The sequence below is a fragment of the Xenopus laevis genome, chromosome 8S (assembly GCF_017654675.1).
Source record: "Xenopus laevis strain J_2021 chromosome 8S, Xenopus_laevis_v10.1, whole genome shotgun sequence".
NCBI classification, from domain to species: Eukaryota; Metazoa; Chordata; class Amphibia; order Anura; family Pipidae; genus Xenopus; species Xenopus laevis.
Window position 1 is genome coordinate 92,597,186 of NC_054386.1, and position 23,385 is coordinate 92,620,570.

A 23,385-nucleotide genomic window follows, 5' to 3' on the forward strand; every position below is an offset into this window, starting at 1 on the left:
TTTAAGTGCATGGCGTTTAATCACATTCACAAGCCTACTTTATTTGCACCTTTTCTATTGCTCTTTCCAAATTTCTTTTTTGTTTCCATCCACCATTTTCCCATTTTATATGATTCCATTACCAATCTTTTTCGAGTTGACTTTCCAATCTTTCTCTGCTTCCTTTAAATAGGTGGTTCACTTTTAATTTTTTTTAATATGTTATGTCTCAAATTGATCTTCTTTGTTTATTTTTTATAGTTTGTTTACTTATTTGCCTTTTTCTTCTGACTCTTTCCAGTTTTAAATGGGAGTCACTGGCCCCATCTAAAAAAAATGCTCTGTAAGGCTACACATGTATTAATATTACTTTTTATTACTCATCTTTCTAGTCAATTCCTCTCCTATTCATATTCCAGTCACTTAATCAAATTAATGCATGGTTGTAATGGTAACTTGGACCCTAGCACCCCACTCTCTCTTGATCCTTCTTTCCCCATTTTCTACAACTTTCCCCTTTTCTTTCCCTATTCTGGTTTTACATGTTTTTACTGCTGTCCCTTCTACCTGCTCTTTTATGCTTTGTACCTCCTTTTCTTACCCCTCCACTTTATTTTATACCCTCAACTTTTTTCCAACACCCTTTCTCATTCCTCTTTCTCTTCCCATTTTCATTAGCTCTCCTTGTCTTCCTCTTTAATACTTTCAGGTTTTCTTGTCCTATCTCTCTTCTGCACATATATCAAAGCTCCCAACTTGTATCACCCTATTTATCTTCTTGTCCTGTTGTTTCATTCTCCCCTCTTTTCTAACCCATGCCTCTTCTCTGCATGTTGTTCTTGCGACCCCCAGAGATATTCAGATTTCGTCTGAATCCAAACTGGGACAGCAGTTTGTATGTCCCACACGGGCAATTGACAGGCAGCAAACTGCTGTCAACTTTAATTAATGCTAAGGAAAATTGAGAATTCAAAACAAGCATTCACAAGAAAAAAAATAATATCCATTTATTCCAGCTGGAAAAATAGTCCTTGCTGAAAAGACCTCCATGTCCAAATATGTGCCAGCTAGGACTGTGAAATAAGAAGTTAGCAAACTGCAGTAGGATTAGTTTAAAAAGGAGAAATGCTATTTAGCTTTAAGTTTTCTTCCAATTTGATTATTAAATTCCTTCTTTTAGTGCAGTGCTTCTTTATTTGGAATTTTCTGTTTTAGTATATTGACATGTGTTTACATATGGACTCTGAATTTCTGGCTGACAGAATAGTATTTCTCCTTTAAATCTTTGAATAGACATAAATATCTGCATGTCTGGGAACCAAATCATACTCATCTGATCATTTGGCCACAGGGTCAGAAATTAGTTCAATTCAATTTTATTACAATAGTAGTGGCCCCACATATGGACTAATAACACTTCCAACTTGGTCTGGAGGGGACAGATCATCAGTTAATATCAGCCAATGTATGACTAGTTTTACACCAAATACCCAAATAGTTAATAAAATCATCATGTGATATTTCTCCTTTAAAAGGGATTGTGTCACAGGAAAACAAGTTTTTTTGCATAACACATCAGTTAATTGTGGTGCTGCAGATGAATTTTGCACTGAAAAGAGCAAAAAGTTTTTTTTAAAAAAATTTTGAAATCTGTCATGGGGCTAGACATACTCTTAGTTTCCAAGGTGCCCTCAGACACATGACTTGTGCTCTGATAGACTTCAGTCACTCCTGCACTGCAAGTTGGAGTGATATAATCTCCCCTTCATCCCCCCCCACTGCAGCCTATCATCAGAACAATTGAAAGTTAACCAGATAACAGCTCCCTTGTAGATATAAGAACAGCACACAATAGTAAAAATCCAAGTCCCACTGCACCTCCTTCAGTTACGTTGAGAAGGAGAAGCAGCAGCTTATCTGAAAGCAGTTCTGTCATTTTAAAGCGTTGGCCCTTTCTGAAAACACATATCCAGGCATAATGACCTGAGATGACTGCCTATATTAAAAAAAAAATAGAGACATATACTTGTTGGGTCAGGAATGCAATTTTATATGGTAAAGTGAATTTTTTGTAGTGTAAACAATGTCATTTATAAATAAAAACTACACCATAAAAATCATGAAAGTATACCTTTAATTACTTTTTGGGGCACATTTATCAGATATTGTCTCCCTTTTGCTGATCAATAATCCTGCCCTAAATTTCCTGTATTCTGATTGTATTTAAGACCTTAAATCGTTAATTTTGATTGGAAAACGTATACCGGTATGGGATCCATTATCTGGAAAGCCTTTATCCAGAAAGCTTCAAATTACAGAAAGGTTGTGTCCCGTAGACTCTATTTTATCATAATAATCCAATTTTTAAAAAAGTATTTCCTTTTTCTCTGTAATAATAAAAAAGTAGCTTGTACTTGATCCCAACTAAGATATAACTAACCCTTATTGGAAGCAAAACCAGTGATTGGGTTAATTTAATGTTTACTTGATTTTCTAGTAGACTCAAGGTATGAAGATCCAAATTACAGAAAGATCTGTTATCCAGAAAACCCTAGGTCCCGAGCATTCTAGATAACAGGTCCCATAACTGTACGCCAATATGTGTAGTAATTTTCTCTAACACAGCATTCATTGCAGTCTTTTAAAAATACTTCAAAACGAATCCAATCAAATACGATCATACTTTTATTTGATACAAATACAGCCTATTCACCAGCAAAAAAAAAACCTTCGATTTTTTTAATCTTTTTTTATTCTAATTTCGAAGTTATGGGAGTTCAAAAAAAACTCCCATTACTTCGAAATTCGACCCTTGATAAATCTGTCCCTTATCTTTTACTTTAGAGGCAAAATGAAAAAGCCAAATAATAAAAACGCACCCTTATTAAAAAATAACAGACTACCAAGTTTTATACATAACTTACAACTTCAACATTTTAAAATGAATTTTAATCAGAGCTTCCTTTTTAAAAAAACAAAAAAAAGGACTTAGTGAAATCATAGTAATCTGCTGCAAATTGTTATAGCCAAAACTTCTCCCTAAAATGTGTTTAATATATCATATAGATTACACAATTACAAGGTCTTTAAAATCCTAGCTCCATTTCCCATAAACTGCTCAGAATTCCTGCTCCTGTAAATCCCCAGCATAACGTATCCAAAGTGACAAATGATTTAAAGTGCCTGCTTAGGAACATGCAGGGAAAAAGAGGCAGGATACTTGGAAGGCTAGTAGTGCAAGCAAGATCTTCTGGGTCTACGAATGATTCCTATTATAACTTAATCAGAGCTAATTGCATAATCTTATGTTTATACTATACAGGACTATTGTTTGTTTGAGTAGGGAAGTCTAATAATAATATAATAATTAATACAATTAATCATGCAATGTTCAATTATAAAATGAAAATACAGAAGGCAAAGCCAAATATTTCTACGGCAATCATTTTAAATGTAACATCATCGCTATTGAATGTGCTGCTACAAACCACAATAAGTAAATATATGCCCATTTTGTACCTAGAAAGGACACTACCCTAAAGGTGAAATCTTTCCTAAACATCTTATGACCCAACAAGATTTAGGAATGTTAATTATAATAAACATGTAGAATAACAGTTGACTGGGATAGAGGCAGCAGCAATAGCTCGATAATATATATTTTTTAATACAGCACAGTGTCTAATACAGTGATCCCCAACCAGTAGCTCGTGAGCAACATGTTGCTCTCCAACCCCTTGGATGTTGCTCTCAGTGGCCTCAAAGCAGGTGATTATTTTTGAATTCCAGGCTTGGAGGCAAGTTTTAATTGCATAAAAAGCAAGAATAGTGCCAAGTATAGCCTCCTGTAGGCTGCCAGTCCACATAGGGGCTACCAAATAGCCAATCACAGCCCGTATTTGGCACCCCAAGGGACTTTTACATGCTTGTGTTGCTCCCCAACTCTTTTTACATTTGCATGTGGCTCATGGGTAAAAAAAGGTTGGGGACCCCTGGTCTAATATCTCCCCATGTCTGCATAGTTTCCTCTAACACAGGCAGGTTAATTTAACCCTTGTGTTGGTGAATGTGATAGTAAATTTAGATTGTAAGCATAAATAGCATTGTTTTGGCTCCCACTTTCTGCAGATTCAATGGCAAAGCAACCCATCCATGTCCAGATTTTGTTCTTGACCAATGGAATTTTCAAACTAGACCAAAAGTTATCTGGCCAATAAAGAACAAGATATCGTTTTAGGGACATTGCCGTTTTGGCCCCACACACAGGCGAACAACCTGCTGGAGCTTTGTTCTGGAGTGGAAGACAATGTTGGTCAATCTACGTAAATCAACTCAGGGACGTCCCTCTCAAGTAGAACTTCCTGAAACACATACAGGCAAAACAAAAGGTTATAGCCATGTACTCAGTATGAATTTCTTGCATGGATGAGTAGCAAAAGTACATATAAAATAGCAACACTGGTTGGTATCCCTGTATGTATATATATATGTATTTAATCCTTATTTAACCCAAACTATAGGTAGAGGTCTGACGATGTCAGATGAAATAATGTTAATATTGTTTAAGAAAAAAGAAACCCCACCAAATAGAGGGTTACTATATCTATACCAAGTAAACTCACAACAAAAATTACAAAACCAAAATAATCAATGAGGATAGTAATTCATTCATAAAGGTGCTGACTAATAAATTAAATAAAGTGCTAGTGCAGTTAATTAAAGTGAAGCCGAACAGTCGAAGGACTGATAACAATTAATTATTCCTGAATCAAAAGGGTATATTACCCCACAAATAGATTCCAAAAATACCCCTTAATAAATAAATTCATTAATTAGTTGATATATAAAGTGTAGTAAATCAAATTAGATTAAGCGAAATGGTTTTGCAATGAATTACACCAATAAAGTGCAGTGCAATAAATAGGCTAAAAAATGAGGCTTGGTAATTGATTAAATGGTTAAAAAGGATTTAGTAAAAAATGGCCAGAAGAAAAGATTTCTTATATATATATATGGGTTAAAAAAATAGTTCGGTCATATTCCAGGATTAAAAAGATAAAGTTGAGGCACGAGGATTTCATACTTATTAGAAGAAGAGAGAAAGGAAGAAAGAGCAGAGAGCCTCCCTGGTGAGTTACATCTTACGAGGATTCTATTTCATTGTCAAAGAAGAGGGGGAATTATCAAAATCATCTGCCAGTTTAGACGGAGAGTGAGAACTGGCACGCGGATCAAAGTGCTCGATGAATGAAAGGCCTTTTTCCTCCTTGCAGAATTTTCATAACAAACATTAAAAATGCCTGGTATTTTCTTGGAATGTTTATAGCACCTTCAGATCTTTAATATGCAATTCATAAAATGAAAAGGCCACAACAATCTGTTTTCAGTTACGCAGCATGTTCCAAGTAGCAGGCTTAACACAATGTCTCGTGTAAAATTAGATCCATACTAGGTGCCATGTGCTAAAATTAACTTCCTTAAAAGAACAGTAACACCAAAAAATGAAAGTGTCCTAAAGTAATGGAAATATAATGTACTGTTGTGCTGCATTGGTAAAACTGGTGTGTTTGCTTCAAAAAAACAACTATTGTTGATATAAACATGTTGCAATGAAGCCATGGGGGCAGCCATTCAGAGATGAAAAAGGAGAAAAATCACAGGATACTCAGCAGATAACAGATGAGCTCTGTAGAATACAATGGAATTCTTCAGAACTTATCTGTTATCTACTTTTTATCCTGTGCTTAAATGGCTGCCTCCATGGCTACACAGCAACTTGTTTATATAAACTATAGTTGTGTTTCTGAAGCAATTATACCAGTTTTGCCAGTGCAGGACACGAGTACATTATTTGTCATTCCTTTACAACACATAATTTTTTGGTGTTACTGTTCCTTTAACACCGTCTTTTAGCCGGCTTCAGTTTGGTGCGCAACACAATGGCTTCGGCAATGGTTAGTAAGGAAAGCATCATTTCCAAGTGTTCTCTTCTTTTAGAAAGTTAAAAATATCTGTATGTGTTTATCTGTCTATAAACACAAAATCAATCTCACACAAACATCCACAAAGCCCCAGAGGCACATGCTGAAAATTGTGGTGCACTTGATTGCAGTTCAGCACATTCTCAAAAGCTATTTAATACATCAGGGTTTGTTTAGTAGCAGCAGGGGTGCAAGAGCTATGGGGAAGGGAGACCCTTGTCCTAGATTAAAAGTTTGGCACAAGGCACAGAAAACAGTCTGTACGGGCACAAGGGAGCATTGAACTCTCTGTGCAAAGTTCTCTTGCTCCTAGCTGAGGTGCTTGGCACAGGACATGCTAGGAGAAGTCTACATCAATCCCACCCAACATCTGGCCATTGATTATCATCATAGAAACATTTAGAAGGAATTGTTCAGTCCAAAAACAATGGGTAAATAGATAGGCTGTGCAAAATAAATAATGTTTCTAATATAGTTAGTTAGCCAAAAATATAATGTATAAAGGCTGGAGTGACTGGATGTCTAACATAATAGCCAGAGCTCTACTTCCTGCTTTTCAGTTCTCTTGGTTTCTGATTGGTTGCCAGACAGTAACCAATCAGAGACTTGAGGGGGGGCACATGGGTCATAACTGTTTGCTTTTGAATCTGAGCTGAATGCTGAGGATCAATTGCAAACTCACTGAACAATTCGTAAATGATTAATTGAAAGGTGTACAGTATTTCTAATGCACAAGTTTCAATGAGTGACATCACTAAGAAGCTTTTATAGCTGATGACATCACTAAGCATCATTTAAAAAGATATATTATACAGGTTATTGCTGACTTTTTGGTAATATTATGCTTTCCTGTAAGCTACCTCATAGCGAACCCCATTTAGAAAAAAACTCACAAAAATGAATAGTTAAAAACAATAGTCGTACATAAAAATGCTACAAAACGATCTCATCCTGAACGTGACCTCTCATTAGTAGAATAAATATTTGCACGTGCTAAGAAATTCAATTTGCATGTGTGAAAAACACTGTGAATGTACCCAACTGTTGCAATGCATAACTCTGATAATTTTTAAAGTTTTTTTTTGCTTTAAATTCCAAGGCTGTTTATGTAACAGACATACCAAGCAGCAAAGGTTTTCTGTTATTTTTAGGGAGCAATAAAACTGCCCCTGCGTTTTTACAATAAAGTGCAAATAACATGTATATGAGGGTGTGTTCCAGACAGCATAGGCTGAAGTTCTCTATCATATTTCCATTAAGTAGTGTACAATAGGTATCTCTTAACTCGTTAAAGGGGTTGTTCACCGTCAAACAAATAGTTGTTTTCAGCTAGATCACCAGAAATAACGACTTTTTCCAATTACTTTCTATTTTCTATGTGTGCCCGTTTTTCTAATATTGTGTAAAGTGTAAATTTTCACCTTCTAAAGCAGGTCTGGGGGGGGTCGTCGACCCTGTAAAACTGTTCTAAATTGATACATTTAATTGATACATTTATCTTTGTCCCTGCTGAGCAGAATCCCTGGGTTTCATTACAGGCAGCTGTTAGAACTGATACAATAGTTGCTAATACTCCAGAGATGCTGCTGAGAAATGGATCAACTAAATGTTGCAAAATTGTAACCGTTCAGAGTCTGGACCTAAAATACTGAGTTGCCAGACTGAAACACCAGAGGCAGGAACATTAAGCTTTAAACTTAGATTTTGGAAAAAGAGTAAAAAATAAATAATGGAAAGTAGTTGAAAAGTTTTTATTTCTGGGGAACAATCTGAAAACAACTGAACTGAAAAAAAAGTGTTTGGAAGGTGAACAACCCCTTTAAAAAACGTATTTGATACCTCAATAAGTTTTTGTCTGCCCAGCGAGTGTTGCATGTGATCTAAGTATTGCATGTGAATTAAGGGGCAGATTTATTAAGGGTCAAAGTACAAATTCGAGATTTTACATTTTTTTGCCCAAAACTCTCGAATTCTAATTGTGAATTATCCAAACTCGATTTGAGTTTTAATTAGAATTTCGAATTTCAAGATTTATTGTTCTCTGGCCCTTTAAGAACTTGAATTCGACTATTTGCCACCTAAAACCTGCTGAATTACTGTATAAGTCAATGGGAGAGGCCCAGGCATAAAATTGGTGATGTTTGTAGCCTTCCTGACATTCAAAGTTTTTTTGGAGAAAATTCGATTTGAGTATTTGGGTAATTTAAATTCGTTCAAGTTTAAAAAATTCAGTGTTAATTATAAATTTCAACTAGTCAAATTTCGAAGTTATGGGAGTTTAAACAAAGTCACATGAATTTGAAATTCGACCCTTGATAAATGTGCTTCTAAGTGTTAAGCAGCGTTAAAAACCTTAAAGGGATACTCTCATGGAAAAACATTTTTTTCCAAAACACTTCAGTTAATAGGGTTGCTCCAGCAGAATTATGCACTGAAATCCAAATCCAGATTTTTTTATATTCAATTTTGAAATCTGACATGGGGCTAGACATATTGTCAGTTTCCCAGCTGCCCCAGTCATGTGACTTGTGCCTGCACTTTAGGATGGAACTGCTTTCTGGCAAGCTCAGTGGGACTTGGCTTTTACTATTGAGTGTTGTTCTTAGATCTACCAGGGAGCTGTTGTCTTGTGTTAGGGAGCTGCTATCTGGTTACCTTCACATTGTTCTGTTGTTAGGCTGTTGGGGGGGGGAGATGGTATGATTTCACTCCAGCTTGCAGTACAGCAGTAAAGAATAACTGAAGTTTATCAGAGCACAAGTCACATGACTGGGGGCAGCTGGGAAACTGACAATAAATCTAGCCCCATGTCCGATTTCAAAATTGAATATAAAAAATCTGTTTGCTCTTTTGAAAAATGGATTTCAGTGCAGAATTCTGCTGGAGCAGTACTATTAACTGGAGCAGCACTATTCCCATGACAGTATCCCTTTAAGTTTCAGAAAGGTTGTATCTTTTTCTGGTCTTCAGTGCAAGAGATCAAAAAGAAACTCACGACATGTTCATTTAAATCTGAGACTGTAGGCTGAGCTGTCAAAACCTTCCCGTAGAAAATGGGACATTTGAGAGGAATGGAACAAAATAAAACTGAAAAGGAATAAACACTGTGGTTCATGCATTTCACTACAGTAACTTAGAAATGGCCAATAAGTACTCCATTAACCCCACATGTGCCAGTAAGATCACTGAAGAAATGGCCAATGAGCACTCCATAAACCCCAGACGTGCCAGTAAAATTACTGCAAAATTGGCCATTGCACACACCATTAACCCCAGACTTGCCAGTAAAATTACTGCTGAAATGGCCATTGAGCACTTTATGAACCTCAGATTTGCCAGTAAGATCACTGCAGAAATGGCCATTGAGTATTCCATTGACCCCAGACTTGCCAGTAAGCTCACTGCAGAAATGGCCAATGAGAATTAACCCAAAAAAATTCCATTAACCCAAAACTTTCAAGTAAGGACAGTCAGACTGCCCTACCTGAGTACCAGAGGATCTCTTGGTGGCAGGCCAGGACTACCAATCTGTAGGTTCTGGCATATGCCAGAGGGGCTGCTATAAGGTACCATAAAAAGCCTGTATTTAGTGGGCTGGTGGGGCTGTTTTGGCCTCTGTGTGGGCTGATTGGGCCTCTGTGTACCTGAAATGCCAGGGCCTATTTTAATTCTCAGTCCAGACCTGCTTGGCTTATTCTTAATTCCTCCATGTTCCATTACAAGACCCTATACCATTTGGCTCTATCTAGATATAATTGTTATAACAGTGGACCCATGGTGTCATGTTCTACGCTGGGCCCTGGGAAACCCAATCCATTGCAGTGTAAACACAAGGGAACATTTGTTTGGAAGTTAAGGTTTGATACACAGGGTAACTAAATTATACATCATTTGTCTTGTGGAATTTATTTAAGGCCAGCTTCACAAACCACATGCACATCAATCTCGACTGCTAAAACTGGAAGCCTTACGTTATGGCTATGTGGTAAGGACTAATTGCATGTTTGTGTCATTTTTCCAAACACTTGCGTTCTTCACAAAATGACACCCGTGAGCCTGAGATTATTGCTTTAAATATAACTTGGCCCAGATGAATTTGGCCTGTTCACATCCTATGAGAAAAATCCCTATAATTTGTATGCAAGTCCTACATCCGTCATGTCTGCCAATGAAACATCTGCATGGATTAATTTTACATATAGAACTAAATCTAATCCCTTGTGGTTTTTTTTCTTTACTTTGCTTTTCTTTACTATGTTAACCCATTAAACAGTCTTGCAGTCTGGGGCATAAACTATCTATGGCAGGCTAAGATAAAGACTTATATTCATCAATAAAACCTACAAGGGATCATCAAATATTTTAATTTAATAAAATTAAAAATAAAATTAAATAAATATATATTTTTTAAAATACATTCTTCTTTAGATCTCTGTGTATTTATTGTATGCATGTTTATTTATATGGCTGGGGACAGGGCTTGTATAAATCGATGTGCTTTCTGCATAGGAAAGTGACCGGGGTAGACTTCTGCATTAGGTTTGGTACTCACGAAATACCCACAAAGTAGCCCGGTTTTGGGCAAAAAGCCCCCCCCCCAAATTCCTTGGCTGTGTGGGTAGTCTGCGGGTAACCCAGCTGGGTACCCAGAAAAGGTGTGGGCTTGATCCCTCCCACCCACCCTTGTGGTTCTTCCAGGTTTTAATTGTTTTTTGGGAAGATTCGACAACGGAATGACTTCACAAATGTGACATCGCTTCCAGTTCCACATGTCCCCCGGGTTGGAAAGTTAGTTGGCCTATTGCGGGTTGGGTCAGGTAGAGGGAACATGCAGGTCAAATTGCGGGTTCGGGTTGCCTGTGGGGTGACTCAGGTATGGGTCTCAAAAACGGGACCTGGGCAGGACTCCAGCCTGGCGGGAACCCAAACATTTTCACATCCAGGCAAACTATATGAGTCAGCTCTCACCCAAAGTGGTCTGCATTCAGCAAAACAACATATTCAAAACCTGCTGCAGATATTAAAAGGGGGATTATACAGTATATCAGGAATTTTGTGATTAGGAAAATCTAAAAATGATACCACTCCTTAGTATACAGTAAGCATACATATGCAATTAGCAGTAGGAACCAAAAATGGACTGGTGGCTACTACTAGGGAAGTTTCATGCTTGTGTTGCTCCCCTACTCTGTTTACATTTGAATGTGGCTTACAGGTAAAAAAAAAGGTTGGGAACCCCTGCTCTAGTTGATACAAAAACATAATAATCCTATAGAAACGTAATCCCATAGAAATGTATGCTTCTTAAGAGTATTCTCTGTGAAACCCAGTGTTTGTGCAGGTCTGAGATGGAATTACTAACAAAATAAAATTGAATAAGTGCAGTTACATGATGCTCTCAGATTGGCCTCTTTTTGAGGTCTGGGAATGTGGGTGCAGATAAGGGCACTTGTGGTTAGCTTTTAAGTTTTATTGCCTTTTTGTGCGCTTTTCTTTTTTATAGACTATGGGAAATTCTTGTTAAGGTTCATGTGATAATTAATAAGGTTCTTAAAGATTCATTTTATAGCCTCATGATATAAAGGCTAATCCAAGCAACAGAAAAAAATATCTTTAAATAAGTTATTGCTCACTGTTAAAACATGAAACTTTTAAATATCATAGTAAAATATCATAGTAAGAATCATGGAGAAACAGTGCCTGTTTACATTCATTTTCTCATAAAACAGTTGTGCAGATAGGAGACCTGTTATCCAGAATGCTCGGGACCTGGGGTTTTCTGGATAACGGATCTTTTCATAATTTGAATCTTTAGTCTACTAGAAAATCATATAAACATAAACCCAGTTGGTTTTGCTTCCAATAAGGATTAATTATATATTAGTTTGGATCATGTACAAAGTACTGTTTTATTATTACAGAGAAAAGGGCACTTATTTTTAAATATTTGGATTATTTAGATTAAATGGAGTCTATAAGAGACGGACTTTCCATAATTCGGTGCTTTCTGGATAATGGGTTTCAGGATAATGTATCCTATACCTGTAGTATATTGGCACACAGAGATATGTGGAAAGTGCCATATTCCCAGACCAAGTTGGCATATATTTGTACCTGTATTATCAACATTGTTATTATTATTATTATTATTAACATATAGCATGGCGTAATTTCAGTACTTCGCTACCGAAGGAGGAAGACTCTATCGGTACTTTGCTCCCTAACGCCTGGTGAATTTGCACTCTGGCGAATGGACGTAGCTACGCAAATTCACTAAGATGCGGATTGTACTGAACGTTACCTCTTGCACCAGACTTGCCTTTGCCGCTGTGAGCGAAGCTGTCGCTGGCAAATGTTCGGAGGTTAGTGAATTTGCTCCTATGACTGTGGGGGGACAAGTAGGTATAATGGGTCCAATAGGGCACTGACTTTCAAGCAGTTTCAGTATATGTTTATGAAAAACCTCTTGTTCCCAAAGTTTACGAGGGTCCTAAAATAACATTGCCTTGGAGCCCAGCAACTTCTAGTCACACCACTGCTGTTATCATATTCATAAGACAACCAATATGGCTTGGACGCAGCACTAAAGACATTTCAATATGTAGTTCTTACAAACAACAAAATATCTCTCCTGCATCCAATTATACAAAAAGCACGGCACAGAGGAAAAATAATGGGCTCATGTGGGATTATATGCATGTTCAAAAGAGATTCATGTTTCAAAGAGATCAAAAGTTTTGCCCATTAAATTCCACTCCGCACATGACTCAGCGCATATTTCCTTGTAGAGTAAAGTAAAGTGTCACACTTTATCCAGTGATTTTATAATACTATTTCCCAAAGTAATGGGATAGAAATAAAAACAAATCATTATATGCAGTTATGTATTTCAACGGTTACGTGCCACATTTGGAAAAAGGTGCCATTTTTATGTTACAGGGAACATTGTTACATGCTGTGTTAAACTTAAAGGTCTGGCTATGTTAAGTGGTACAAACAAATTACTCTTTGCAGTTGTGGCTAGAGATGTAGCACCCAATCTACTGTTAGGGTTGCCACCTTTTCTGGAAAAAAAATCCTTCCTATATTCTTGCTGTTTTTTCCTATTAATAACATTGGCATCTAGCATCAGAGGGAGAGATAGCTGGAGGGTGCCTGTGCAAAGGAGATGAAGAAAGTCAAAGGGCGCCCTAGGGAAAGAGATGAAGACAAGAGAAAGGCGCCCATGAGAAGGAAGAAGACAGCTGAAGAAAGGATATGGAAATAAATAATGAGAACCCATCAGAAGGGGATGGAAGGACGCATTTGAAAGAGATGAAACAGTGAAGTCGATACAGCAAAAACAGATGGGATGGGAAGAAAATACAAGGGACAGATGCAAAAACAGAAGAAGAACATACTTTGAAATGAATTAGAAATATGTGAAGGGTGCCCAACATAAGGAGACGGAAAAGGGCATCAATCTGCCCTTTTAATAATACTGGACATGTATGGCATCCTGTGATCCTATCAGATTGTAGTTCATCTGTCCAAATGATCATTTTCATCCTGGTGGCTCAGACTGCTGAAACAATGTAAGACACAGCAGCTGAAAATAAACATTATTTTAATACTAAAAACCAGGAGCTAAATTGATACTCTCATGGGAAAATATGTTTTTTTCAAAACGCATCAGTTAATAGTGATGCTCCAGCAGAATTCTGCACTGAAATCCATTTTTTTTTTTTTGAAATCTGATATGGGGCTAGACATATTGTCAGTTTCCAAGCTGCCCCCAATCGTGTGACTTGTGCTCTGATAAACTTCAGTCACTCTTTACTGCTGCACTGCAAGTTGTGATATCACCCCCTCCCTTCCACCCCCAGCAGCCTAACAAAAGACAAGGCAAAGGTAAACATATAACACAAGATAACAGCTGCCTGGTAGATCTAAGAACAGCACTCAATAGTAAAAAGCCAAGTCCCACTGAGACACATTCAGTTACATTGAGTAGGAGAAACAACAGCCTGCCAGAAAGCAGTTCCATCCTAAAGTGCTGGCTCTTTCTGAAAGCACATGACCAGGCAATATGACCTGAGATGCACCTACACACCAATATTATAAATTTTAAAAAATACATTTGCTGGTTCAGGAATTAAATTTCACATGGTAGAATTACTTGCAGTGTAAACAGTGTAATTTAGAAATAAAAAAATACACCATAACAATCATATCAACAGAATCCCTTTAAGCAAAGTTGCTTTCAATAGCAATGGTTTTTACAAACAACTTTAAAAGCACTGAACATTTGCGATAAATGTACATTGGAAAATTGCTTTAGAATTAGGTTTTGTTTAAAAAGGCAAATATGTTTTTTGGGAATGACTTGCCCTTTAACACTTTTTATATCCTACTAGTTTAGGCTGCCTTATAAAATTGTCACCCCTGAATTCATAAGAGATATTTAAAGATATATTATGTTAGATAAGATTTTTTAAGATAGATGAAACCAGATATGTAAGGGGACAGTACTTACACTTTACAAACCTACTATTAATCCTCGGCCTGTTTTTCTTATAAAGGGGAATAAAATGGTCATGTTTTTCCCATTTTTCCACAAACAACAGGTACCCACACAGACCTAGATGTGGGGGCAGATAGGATTCCTCCATTAGGGTAGGAGGGGAGATTAGGGGAGGCATACATTAAGCCACAACCTTTTTACCTATGAGCAATATTTAAATTGGCCATTTGATAGCACCTGTGTGGACTGGCAGACAATAGGTGGGTCTCATTGGCAGTACACATGGTGTTTATGCCTCCAAACCTTGCCTCCAATCAGAAATCCAAAAATGAGCACCTGCTTTGAGGCCACTGGGAGCAACATTGAAGTGCTTGGTGAGAAACATGTTGCTTGTGAGCCACTGGCTGGGGATGATGCATTAAGCTATACATGGATGATATATATGGTGGAAGCAGCTGTACTCATTTATATACAAATAATAGACAAGGTATGTTCTGAGGTTTAAGCATAACGTCAATTTGAAGTTTCAAGGTAATAATGTCAAAGAACCCAATGGTCAAGTGATTAATTTATTATAAATCCTGGGGAATAAACGTATTTAGGTTTACAGTTTAAGATGATATCCTCTTTGACCAACAATGGAGAAAGCAGGCAATCTTTCCTCTAAATGTTTTTTCACTTTACAGTACTACTTTAAGTAAAAAATGCAAAGGCATAACTGATATGCGCTAGTCTCTTTTCCTTCCAATCCTCTCCCCACTGGAAAATCTGGCAGGCGAACAGGCTACGCAGAATGTTGGCCACCATTCTCCTTATGATATCACACAGTCTGGATGCCCAAGCACCGACTCTTGCAGGAAATCTCAGCCATACTATAACTAGATCTCACACCCAAGGCATGTGCTATTCTACACAAGGGTTCAGTGGTCCAAGAAATTCATTACATTCATTATGTTGCATAGAATCTGCAGAAACGCTTTTTAAATTCCAATATCTCCTTACTGTAATATCTTCACTGTTGCAGCCTTCCTGAATATCTTCCAGTAGCTGCTCCAATCGTAACTTCTCATCATCCATCAGAAGAATTCATCCATCAGAAGAATATAGGCCCCAGCATCCTTTGCCAACTGTAAAATGAACATGGACTTGTTGAATCAAACCATGCCAACTCTGTCTGAGCCATGCTCGCTCTCTTTATTTATCACGACTGCCAAATGTAACAAGCTTTTCCATCACATTGAACAGGAAAATATTAACCAGATAAGTCTGCCAACTTAGATTTGGAAGGGGTATGATATAATAGCGTGGAAAAATATTCTTAACATAAAAAAGATACCAAAATCCAAAGCACAGTATTTTCCTACCGCCTTTCCATTTGCTCTAAAATCCATCTCATCAATTTTTGGTATGCCTGATGTGAAGCAGGGATCTCTTTAATTTATCTTGGCTGGGTTTATCAAGGCAGCGTTTAAGCTGTCCCGGAGAGAAGGTGATTTATACAGAGTTCTGTTCAGAAAGTGTTCAGCAGAAATAAGTTTCCCAGTTAGGGAGAAAACCTTCCCCTCAAGAGCTCCATCTAGTCTGCTACTTGTAACCCTAAAAAGGTAAGGAGAGTTGGTCAAACCAATAGCTTTATGCCCCCGTGTTTAGAACAATTTAGCCTTACTGCCAACCATCACTACTCTTCCCACTAGAAGGTCTCTGTAACCCATAAATTCGAGTTTTTTTACTAAAAAATCCAAATTTTTAGTGGAAATTTATTTTTTAGGGATTTATTAAAGGCTCTGAACCCGAAAATGTGTCATCTAAGACCTGCCGAAGTTGTATATAAGTCAATGGGAGAGGTCCCTATCCTATTTGGAAGTTTCGGTGGTCTGCTCTGGAATTAGCCCGACTATTTCGGACATTTTGGGCAAAAATTCTAAAAAATTCAGGCTTTTAGGGAGAAAGCACAAAAAATTGAGCAATTCAGTGAAAAAATTGTATGATTCGGATTTTCACTAGATTTTTTGCTGTGTTTGTCCTCGATCCGATTAAATCATGATTTTTTAATAATAAATCAGGTCCAATCATGGATTCTAGTTCAGATTTTTTTCCTTAAAATAATCAGAAACACTGATGTAGTGATGGTTAGCATCTAGGGAACATCAAGCAACTGAGGCATAAAATAGCCCACACCTTCTTTTTGCCTCCACTGGGGCACAGAAGAGGATAAGTGCACTTTAGTAACCCATGTGGGGTGAACCAAAAATCAAAACAAAAACTTAAAAAGGTGGTTCGTTATTAAGTTAACTTTGAGTATGTTATAGTACTCCATTGGTCTGCATTACTTATTTTTGGAACCACAAAAGCTGTCATTGCTGATATCATCTGCACCAGCAGCAGTGGTATAAATAGATGTTACTGGGCCCCATAGCAAATTCAATTTAGGGCCCCAAAAGATTGGCCCCCTTGCAACCGCAGGATCTGCTTCCTCTGTAGTTACGCCCCTGACCAGCAGAGTAATGATGTGTCTGCCTTCCTGAAACTGGCAGGACAAAAGGTATTAACTATGGGTGCCCAAGGTTTGCCACTAAAAATATGTATCCCCTTTGGGTTGGGTTCATTGTCCAGCACAGTGCACAGTACATGTAATTTGTGTGCTACAGCTGGGCCCCATCACTTACTTTATAGTTGGTGGGTTAGTGTTCCCCGAGCCTGTCACCCTCTGAATACATTTCTGAAGGGTGAAGGTTGGGCTTCTAGTCCATTATCAACCTAGAGCTAGATCAGGGCTTGGTTAAAAAACATTTTTTATCTGATCCAAGTGGGTTTGGATCAGCAAATTCCTGACTTCTACATCAGTAGTGCTACACATGCAAAAATAGCCCCGCGGTCACTGCGGATTGGGGGCTGGACCACACACAAGATGCAAGGTCCTTGTTAAAAGAAGAGAAAAAATATAAATGATACACAGGACTGCTGTAGCTGATGACATATTTTGTCAATTTTATTTTCTCTTAAAATATGTTGAAAATTGATGATGCCCATACATTTCTTTGAAATACCACCTGTCTATTGATTAAAGTATAGAAATTCAATCTAGATAAAATGGATCAATGTTTGCCTAAGGCTGTTACAACAGACTGGCGTTTATTATAAAAAAACAAAAAAAACAAGGGGATTTCCATCACACATATTAAAATGAATGATGAGAACAAGAAAGGTTAAAGAAAAAGAGATTCCTTTGAATATACCATGAATATGCTGAAAAGGTGACCGCATATGTTACAATTACGATCTTTCCTACGACCAAACTTGAGAGGCCAGATCATTCGATTTCACTTCAAATAAGAGTTGAATTGTCCGATATGCAGGTAGAAACAATAGATTGTTCCTCTGTGTGATGATTCTGCAGTAACCCTAGCCAAAGGCTTTCGGCGATATTGGTTGCCTCATCTGCCACCATATCGAATACGCACAGAATATCGTATAAAACGGCCACCTTAAGTCCTAATGCAAACAGATGAATTTGCTCATGGCACTAAAAAGAAAGGCATTTTGAAAGGCAAGGGAAAACCCAGCAACAGGAATATAATTCACAAACACAAAGATAAACTTTAGTGTGCTTTTTAAACCATGCCATGTGAATAGCACTCCTCTCCCCCGACCGTTGTAGTTTAGTTGTATACAAACCTCAATATTCCTTTGAATAAAATCAACTCCTTTCTTTTGTGGCACGCTTTGCCTTGTTTTGCAGTCTGTCTCTCACTTGAATCAGCACCAGCCATGTTACCTTTCAAAAAAACACACAGCAAAAATAAACACTATATAAATAAATTATATATATATATATATATATATATATATATATATATATATATATATATATATATATATAGCTATTTGGCAATATGTATATATATATATAGCCAAATAGCTGGTTCTGACCCTGAATACTTAATACGTTGTTGATTTTAATAGGTGCAAGCTTATTATTTGGGGGAGGTCTCTGGTTCACAGTTTCTGAGGTGATATTATATATTACGTTCTGATTATGCCATCTATTCTTATTATTGTGTCACTGTGTATGAAATGTATTTGACTTTGTTTGATATGATACTAAGTAGTATTTTGATGATTATATTGGTGTTTTTAGTGTTTGTGCATTGGTTTAGAGTCCTGCACGGGTCCATTTTTTGGAACCCGACCCGTACCTGCGACCTGCAATCCGCAACCCAGACCCGCAACACGCATTCTTACCCGCTTGGATCCGCTACCCAACCTGACCTGCAAGTACCTTATCCGCAACCCGGACCCGCGACCAGCTGACCATCAAGAATCAGGAAGTGCTATCACTGTAAACCGGAAGTGACATCATCGGAAGTAGGCATACATACACATATATATATATATATAGAGGGGAGGAGGCTCGAACTCACAGGTATTAGAAAAAAAAGGTGTTTATTTCAATCAAAAAACAGCTAGCGTTTCGGCTAGCACTCTGTAGAGCCTTTCTCCTCTACATTTACCTTTTGGGCTTTTTGCACCCATGCAACGTATACCGTTATACGAGCTGTGCCGGCATCCTGCAATCTATATATATATATATATATATATATATATATATATATATATATATATATATATATATATATATATATATATATATATATAGAATGGTTAAGAGCACTCACAGGTATTGTGACAAAAAGCTTTTATTGGAGTATTACAATCTACCCCACATCAACGCGTTTCAGTTCTCTCTGAACCGTCGTCAGGTTCAGAGAGAACCTGACCATCACTTGTGGTTGGACAGAATTACTTTTACCTTTGAGAATCTTGTGGCCATCATCCTCTGCAGGGTCCTCACTGGGCAGCTGAGTAGGAAATACAGGGGAAAATATCTTGCCCATCTGCATGCTGGCTGTGTCTGCAAAACTGTGACATGGTTTATAAAAAAAATGTATTTTAAACATTCCACCGTAACACTTAGTCATAAAACTGTCAAGACAAGTCACACTCCAGTGGTAATTCACACATACACTATATGGCTAAAAGTATCTGAACACCTGCCTGTCCAATATCTCATTCTCAAACCAAGGGTTTATATTAACTTGTAGTCTTCTCTGAAGGCTTTCCACTAGATTTTATTGGTGGGCTTTGTTTGCATGTTAGTCAGGTTGGGCACTGATGTTTGGCAATCAGACCTGCCTTGCAGTTGGTATTCCAATTCATCTTACATGTGTTCGGTTGGGTTGAGGATAGGGATCTTTGAGAGTAGGTCACTCCTCCACTTCCATCTCAGAAAAACCTAATCTTTATAAACCTCACTTTCTGTGCAGTGGAATTATCATGTTGAAACCAAAAGGATCCTTCTCCAAAACTGTTGCCACACACTAAGAAGTATGAAATTGTCAAGAATAGTACAGTAAACTGTAGCTTTAAGATTTGCATTCACGAGCTAGACCACGAAAAACAGCCTTAAGCCACTTTTTCCCTCTACCAAACTTCCCATCAGCCCCAAACCGAGAGCTGTTTGTCCAATTGCAGGAAGATGAAGAATTATTCATTACTCCATAGAACATGCATCTGTTTGCTCCATTGCAATAAATGGCACAGTGCAAGGTGATGTTTGGCTTTTGTGACCATAAAAACTCGTGCTTTTTGTAACTTTTGTGTTGATGTTCCTTCCAGGTATACCTTTGAACTTGGCATAGACAGTCCCATCTGAAGACTTGAGATTATATATTGAGTTCTAGGAAATATTTGGACACATAGAGCATCCAGACTTTTGTCTATAATGTGTAGGAATATCATGTGGTTGTATGGTCACAAAAACCAACTTGCAAAGTAAAAAAAAGACTGAACCACCAGATTAACCACCATGTTAAATATCAGGGAACAGCAAGTTTGCTGTTCCCTGAACAGTTCCCTAAACTTGCATTACTTGGTATGCATTGCATTTTTTCGTAAATTATTTTTTATTAAATTCGTAAAATAAATCCAGGAGTACAGAAAAGAAAAAGGGGGGGGGTGCAGTAAAAGCAGTACATGCCATTAATACATTGTATTAGTCTGGGACCACTAACATCAGCATAAAAATCCACAGCAAATAGTTTGAAGTACTAATCTATGTAGGCACAGCAATTCAATACAAGAGATATAAGAATAGATAATCATGTCAAAAGGGAAGGGACTAGGAATGCCTAGTCTAGGAGAGGGGTCTCTTGTAAATGTATGTTGTTATTTCAGGAATTAAGTGAGTGTGTTATGGGCTTACTTATTGTTTGTATTCAGACGAATCTTTATACAGGAACCATCGGAGCCAAGATGCATTGCATTTTGATCAGTGCAATCCATAAAATCTTACTGCCAACCCACAGTTACAGCATAGAGGAGTAAGTTCTGCCAGGCTACCCTGCTATTTTATCCCTGCAGTCCCATTAAGCTCATAGATGTTCATTCTGTAGCCATAGCCATCAAATATGTATGTTTCATTTACTAAATGACTATCATATTTCTTTAGAAATAGAGATCTGCCCCCTTGGGTGGTGCTCAAGGCCAGTTAGAGTAGATTTTAGGAGGACCTGTGTTTTCTCTTATAGAACCTTAATAAAGTTTAATAGTTGTGGCAAAGTACTAATGTGCTGTTCTATATACTGTATTGCTGGAACTTTGACTAATAAAAAACTGTCTATGGGCTAAGGGGGCCCTCAACAAAGGTTTGGCTTCCATGAGCTTTAACAAAAAATAGTTCAACAGTCCGTGCTTGAATCTCACACTGAAGTGCTGATTACCAACAGGTTATAGCAGAAACCTGTTGGTAATCAGTACTGAATATAATATGAAACAGGTGTACAGAAAGGTTTTTAAAGAGATTTAATTCCTTCAAAACCAGAATCCTTTTCCCTTAAGTTTGGCATTATTGTGTGATGGTACCAACTGCTAAATATTATAATGTGTAGAAAACATGTAGTTGTCTTCAACATAACACATGTAGAAATGCGTGGCACATAATGTGGCCGTCTCTCACGCTTTTTCTATCACTGTATGTGCACTGAATGACAATCTTCAAAGTGAAGAGCGGGACTAGAAATAGTGAGTGCTGTACGAGTGTTTCTCACACATGGGATAAAAGCCAAGGGCAATACATCTGACATCTCTTTAACAAATGCAGATGGTGCGGGAAAGAACAGGGTCGAACTTTAGTGTTGAAGTTTTCACTGTAAAGCAGCAGTTCATGGGGAAAGTTAAATAATTGCTCACTTCAAACATGTCTCAGAGTAGAAGGAGTCTGTAAACATAACACGCAGAGTAAAGACTAATTTGGCCCATAGGGCCTTTAAAATAGCAATAAGGGAAAAATAAACTAACCACCAGTCTGGTTTGTATATGATATTTTAGTCTCCAGCACGTAGCCAACTCTACAGTAGGCTTACAGTGTATAAAATTCAGCAGCTCGCTCATTGTCTCATGCACAGTGGCATCTAAATCAAGTTCTTCAGCACATGTAAGTGGTGTGCCCTATGCCAGCCACAATATAAGAAATGGAGAGTACCAGCCAAACTCTCCAATAGAAGGTAGGGGATCTATCTTGGATGCAAATAAGGGAACCCCTACAACCAATTGGACATGCTTTACAGTAGCCATCTTGGATTCGGGTACATGCAAGATCCTTTATACCAGAATATACCCGCAGCAAACTACAAGATTTGTACACACCTTTGTTATGCATCTGCCTTTCTCGCTTGGACTCTTGCTCACCCCCACCCTTGCCCCATGGAGTGGTACAATGAGCACAAGTTGTTGAAAAAGTAACTAAACAAACATAAGCCAAGTGAGAGCGGCATATTATCTTCATGTGGTCATCATTTTTGACATTTCTGCCATACTTGTTTGATTATACACACAGAAAACTGTAGTTTTCTCTTTATTTGCGCTTTAAAGTGGACAAAAGTATGGATTTCGGTCATTTATAGCTTATTGCACTTTATTAATTTCCAGCTGAACTCAAAGAACACAACTTCTCATGCCCCACAACCACCAACAGGAAACCCTTTAGTTGGGCCATCGGCAAAACTTACTAAGCCACATATTACTTATATATGGTAGGACTTTACGTTACAACCCCTTCAGATATTGCAGAAATGCAACCCCCAGCACCCTTTTATCAGGGGTGCTGCACCTCCTGCACATACTTCTTCTACTACTGGCAGGGGCAAGCTTATTCTCTACTCTAAAACCAATTTTCTGGTTAGAAACTTGGCTCCTAAAGTTATCAGGGGAGGGTAAGGAGTCAGGACCCCATGCAAAGTTTCTGGCCGAGGTGAGAATGTGTGGGGGCATTAAAGGTATAGAAGGGCAAAATGAGACCAAGTTGGCAACAGTGTTACCTCGTTACAAAAGTGGTCCTGTGTCCAAAAACCAAAATGTGCCTAGATTAGCCTTAGGGTGAGCATCAGTAATGCCAGTTCTATTGTCTTCATTTTGCTCTGATATACCTATTATACCCCACACGTCCTTACCACAGTAGCTGCTCTTTGGGGTCCAGTGCAATCCCATCTATCGGAGTTGTTAGAAGTTGTAGTTGATAACAGCTGAAAGGGCAGGACTGCAGGTTGGTCATCCCTAATTCATCTATGGTCACTGTGTATTTAAAGGAAAACTATACCCCCATAGAGACCAATGTAGGTCTCTATAAAAATATATTGCATAAAACAGCTCATATGTAAAACCCTGCTTCATGTAAATAAACCATTTTCATAATACTATACTTTTTTAGTAGTATGTGTCATTGGGTAATCCTAAATAGAAAACTGCCATTTAAAAAAAACAAGGGCATCCCCCTGGGATCGTAGGATTCACGGTGCACACAAACAAACCATACATGTTAGGTCACATGAGCCAATTAACACACAGAGTTCAGTTGTTTGCTTCCGC

The 23,385-nt window shown here is 37.8% G+C and overlaps 1 pseudogene; it reads right to left on the reverse strand.

Annotated features, from left to right (window-relative positions):
• Positions 1-4,292: 4,292 nt before the first annotated feature.
• The window catches only part of LOC121397636, a 29,029-nt pseudogene continuing 9,936 nt past the window's right edge, over positions 4,293-23,385 (reverse strand).